We start from the raw sequence: 5,708 nt of genomic DNA, 5'->3' as shown, positions 1-5,708 counted from the left end.
TGTTCCTGGAGTGATCAGTGTGTGATCAGAAGACTCTGGAAGACTTAGTTGCTGACTAAGTGGAAAACCATTGTAATCCGTGCGATTAGTGGATTAAATCCTCAGTTGAGGTAAATCATCTCTGCGGGGGTGGACTGGAGTAGTTTAGTTAACAACGAACCAGGATAAAAATAACTGTGCAATTTATTTTTATCTGTCAAGTTTTTAAAGCTACACTTATTCAAACCCCCCCTTTCTAAGTGTTTTTCTATCCTTCAGAACCTATTTGAATTTTTCCATTTTGAATGCCACTTTCGACACGTTCTCCGGTCAGTATCAGGTCAGTGAAACCTGATGATGAGCTTCCCAGCAAATGGCTATAGAAAGGGCCAGTTAAGGTGCCCATGAACATGTCGACTAGTTCGCGATCAGATAAGGGTGGTTGAACCCTTCCAGCCATATCTCTCCACTTTTGTGCATATCCTTTGAAACTTTCTTTTGGTCCCATAGACATGCCCCTTAGTTGAGTACGGGTTGGTGCAAGATCAGCATTGTATTGGTACTGTTTGTAAAAAGCAGCAGCTAATTCTTCCCAAGTATGAACCTTGGTATTTTCCAGCTGGTAGTACCACTCGAGTTGTGTACCCGACAGACTTTCTTGGAAGAAGTGAATCCACAATTTGTTATCCGTTGTATGAGGTTGTATCTTCCTCACATAGGATCTCAGATGTAGTTTCGGGCAAGAAACTCCATCATATTTTGCAAAGACAGGAATTTTGAATTTTGGAGGGATAACAACATCCGAGATGAGCCCCAGATCATTGAAATCTAAGCCAGGTACTTTTTGTATCTCCATAGCTTTCATACGGTCTTCCAGCTGTTGGTATTTTTCATCATCCGGTTCGTCCCCAGAATGATCATTTTCTTCATTTGAAGAGAGAGAGGGTTTAGCAGAACCCTGGTTGCTTTGATTGTCTTCTTGTTCGTCATCACCGACTGTTTCAGGGATTGGTGGCTTTTTGAACTTTTTGACTGGGATTTTGATCTTCCTTTTCAGGTGACTCAAGCCTACAGATCCTTTGGGCTTCTTTTTCTTCTTGATTATCAGGGCTTTCAGTTCTTGTTGCCCCTTTGCCAGTTCCAGAATTGCCACTTGAACTTGGGCATTCTGTGCTTCGAGATTCTTGATGCTCATTTCAGATTCCATCTCTTCTGACTGAAATAAACAGCGAGAAGATGAGAAATCCGTCATGTGAACCTGTTTTGCAATGCGTATGACTGGACGCCATGTGTATGCAATGTATGAAATGTATATGCAATGTATATGAATGCAATGTATGAAATGTATATGTAATGCATGAAGTGAAATGTGTGTGCAATGTTTCAAGGATCTTAGAGTTTAGATTTGTTAAAGAAGAAACAAACGTTAGTTAATCAATTTATTTCTTTTTTTTTTTTTGCTTCTTTTTTCTTTGCCTCATTTGGGCTTACAAGACAGAAATAAAATAAATGATCCTTCAGGTCTCCCGTGGACGCTTTCTCTTTGCCCCCAGAAATGTGTTGATCTGCTGTTCTTCTTGAAGCTGTCCGGTGAGCTCCAATATCCTTCTCTCATAGTCCTGACAGTATGCTTTGAAGGTGTCTCTTTCCTCTTTGAGTTGAACCCAAGATTTTTGCAACTCTTCTAGGTCAGTTGGCATGTCCGGGTGTAGAATAACTTGAGGTTCATATCCTTCGACCTCTGGTTCAATAGTCACAGGTAGAACAGCAGGATATGGCATAAGGAGTTTCTGAGCATGAGTGCGGACCCATCTGAGGTAAGGTTCCATAGGGATAGAATTCCATTGCCCCAGAGTTTTGCTTTCTATTCTATAGACACTGCCCCATGCATGTATGAACCTTCGTCGGTGTCTATGAGAATCATTCTCGTAATCAAACACAATGCCATGGATAATCATGTCATGAGGACCGTTGCTCCTTGCATATCCGAATTGGCGTAGAGCTAAAGAGGGATTGTAAGTGATGCCTCCTTTGATGCCAAGGAGTGGCACATTAGGGTACTCTCCACAATGATCAATGATAGTAATGTCTCTTTGAAAGAAGTTGTCCCACCGGATATCTGAATGAGACAAAGACATAATCCTGCGAGACCATTGCATTCTTTGTTCATTTCTCAACACTGATCGGGGAAGATGAAATGTAAACCATCTAGCCAGTAGTGGTATACAGCACATGAGAGTTCCTCGTTTCTTCATGGTACGAGTGTGTAGAGAATGTAGAATGTCTCCCAGCAAGGTTTTTCAAAATATAAAAAATCGAGTTTTTCAAAAAAATAATAAATAATCAAAATTTTCAAAAATACGAAAAATCAATTTTTTTTCATAAAAAATCGAGTTTTTCGGAAATATGAAAAAACAAGTGTTTTCGAAAAAAAATGAAAAATCAAAATTTCGAAAACACGAAAAGATCGATGTGGACCTCCGTTTTTTAATTCCCGGGCCATACCTCTGTTCTGTAGAGATACGTGAACTGACTCTTTTTATCGCTTAATGCTTTCGCATTTTTGAAAATTCACAGAGTCGCCACCGACCTTTTATTTTATCCAATTAAGGAAAGGTTTATAAAAGAAACAGAAAAAAGACCTTTAAGAAATTCTGGGTAAGGGGGTAGGTTATACAAAGGGAAGGTGTTAGCACCCTTTGTATCCATGGTGTCATACCCTAATTTTTGACCCCCCTGAGATGGCATATCTTCAGGATTTTTCATCAAGTCAAGACAAGTTCCCAGAGCAGTCACTTCTCCATCTGGTATCCAATCGAGGATGCTCAAAGACAAGAAAGCTCAGGCAAAGGATCAATCAATACAAGGATTAGTCCCTAATACAATCATGAGGCTCAAAGACTTCACTTTTCTCATCTATGATTGATTAGACATCCAGTCATATGAGTACAGGTTTACTCAGGTCACCAGACTAGGGTTTTGAGCCTATCAAGGACTAAAATCAGGGATCACTTTTGGGAAACCCTAAAAAGCCTCAGGGAACCATTCAAAGACATCAATCATCTTAAAATAACTCATATTACAAGATCTACTGGACATCACACTTCAATTCAAAGTCTACAGTCATTATTTTCACATGGTCGACAAATTAGGGTTTTGACCTAATTCACCAAGATAGTTGACTTTTAATCAGGGCATGAATCCAAAACTCAAGACATGATTCAAGAATCTCTACTACCTCAATATAATCCATTTACATCATTCATTTGAGGAAAAGGAAAAGATCTTGTTTCTACACAAAAGCCCAAAAATTCACTTTGTCAGGAAAAAGTCAACTGTGAAGGATCATCATTGACTTTTAAGGTTTTTGGTCAAAAAATGACTTTCAAAGATCAATATCATCAATATATGGATGTCAAAGTCATTTGACCAAAGAAATTCAAAGAAATTCATCAAGGAGCGAAAAGTCGGGAATTAGGGTTTTTGAAGGCATGGTGAGAACTCAAAATTTCACCTACACAACTCAAAAAACTTCCAACATGAAAGTTGTAGATCTTGCAAAATAAAACAACATCTTACAAAGGAACTTTTTTCAAAAGATCAACCATTTATGAAGTTTTGGAAATTTTGAAGTTTAGGTCATAAACACTTAGAAATTTTTCTAAGTGTTTTAACCTAGTTTTCATCCAACTTTGGGCTCATTTTTCACAAATTTCCCAAATGATTCTGAAGAAGACATAAACTAATGATTTGAAGTAGATGTTTAGGGCTTTCCAAATTGTGTTCAACCTTCTCCAAATTCAATTTGAGCTAGGAGTTATGCTTGTTCAAAGTTGGCCTCATGAAGTGAAATTATAGGTCATGTACAATTTGAAACTTTGCAATTTTGTGCATTTTGCTTCACTAAATGATGCTACACGACCTCTAATACATCTGAAGACATGCCATACATTCAAATTCATCATTGCATAAGGATTAGAGAAGATTCCCAAAAACAAAGGCATGTGATTATGTAATGATTGCATTTTTGAATTTATGGCAAATGGTGAATCATCAAGGAATCTTGCTCTAAGCCAATTAGAACTCTCCTCTGAATCAGAAATGTTCCCTAAGATCATGCAAGATCAATGGTTGGGGAAGCTAGCCCGAAAATGCATCATTGCATTTGGGATATTTTCAAACTTTCTTCATGGCTAAGAAACCAAACTCACCTCATTAAGCAAGCTTACTATGATCAATTACTCTGAACCAATTCCCTATAAATAGAGGCCTCATTCTCATTCAGAAACCACACCAAAGCAACTCAATTCCTTGATTTCTCTTTCTCTTCTCATGCTTATTGTTTTTCAAAGTTCTTTGGCAAGAAGAATCGTTTTCTTCAAACCAGAGCTCATCTTTGGAAAGTAAGCATTCTAACATCTCAAGGGAGGTCATTTGAGGTGATCCAAGCACCTGGATCACTTCTGTAAGTGGAGGAACACCATTGTTGCTCTCACTTTGGAGCATTTGCAGTTGGAGGTCCATGGAGTAATTCAGGAGGTTCTGAGCCAAGCCAATCATCCAGGCACATTCCTCAGGTCATAGTGAAGCTAACCAGATGGCTGCAGCTCATCTGTAACTCAAGAATCAACACCCTCCATGTTCACTTGAAGCTGAAATCGAGGGAGGACCATATAGCAATTCAGGAGGATTCAAGCTCCAACAAGCATTCAGTTAGCATCATTGAGTCTCAGGGAAGCTATTGAGATCATTCATTCAAGCCCAGGTGCTCTCAATCATCCTCACGACCTCCATTTTCAGAGGTAAGTTCCTGAACCTCACTTCTCTAATTTAAGTACTCTTTGTGAAATAGCTCGATTCTATCTTGTTCAGCATCATCAGAGGATTGAAAACCCTCTATCATCATCCGTTTATCTTGCAATATAGTCATTTAATTTGATTTTGAAATTTTAGGGTTCTTCACGATTTCTGGTAAATTAGTTAGATGTAGTTAATATTAATTCATGTTAGTTACATATTTAGAATCGTGAGTGAATTTAGAGCAAGTTTCATGTTTACATCATTGCAAATGGTTGAGAGTTGAGAGAGTTCAGAAATTTGAATTGATGGAGCTTGAGGTTGAAGACGAAGATGGAGGGTGGCGCCATTTTTCAAATCTCTGAGCAAAGTTTGTTTTATTTTTAATGATAGGCATTCCCTTAACGACTGAACAAACTTGCCCTAGTGGCCTCCCATGCGCCCTTAGTATCATCATGCCTCAAGTCTGGGGTTCGAATCCCCCTCGCCCCAGACTTTTTTTGATTCTTTTATTTTTCAAGGATTTGCAACTTGTTTTGAAACATAACCAAATGAAGGCAAGTCACTATCACCACACGCGCGTTGGCTCAGTGGTGTTTGTTTTGAGTGTGTGGCCTAGAGGGCGTGGGTTCAAACCCTCCAAGGGCCAAAACTATTTTTTTACACACAATTTCTTTCATTTTCTCACAAAACTTCACATATTTATTTAACCTATCAAATTAATTTATTTTCACTTCATTTTTCACACACTTATCATTTAATATACCTATTTTGTGAATAATCAAAAAAATCATAAAAATATTATGTATTTATTGAATTTTAATTAGGTTTAAAATAGTATGTTTTAAGTGTTTTCTTAAATACTTTAATACATATTTTCACTTTGTTTTAACCTAAATCATTTTGTAAATAAAGTTCATGATAAAACCCTA

This window comes from Vicia villosa, unplaced genomic scaffold (genome assembly GCF_029867415.1).
Source record: "Vicia villosa cultivar HV-30 ecotype Madison, WI unplaced genomic scaffold, Vvil1.0 ctg.002861F_1_1, whole genome shotgun sequence".
NCBI classification, from domain to species: Eukaryota; Viridiplantae; Streptophyta; class Magnoliopsida; order Fabales; family Fabaceae; genus Vicia; species Vicia villosa.
The sequence above is the reverse complement of the archived record's forward strand: the minus strand, read 5'-3'. Positions refer to the sequence as shown.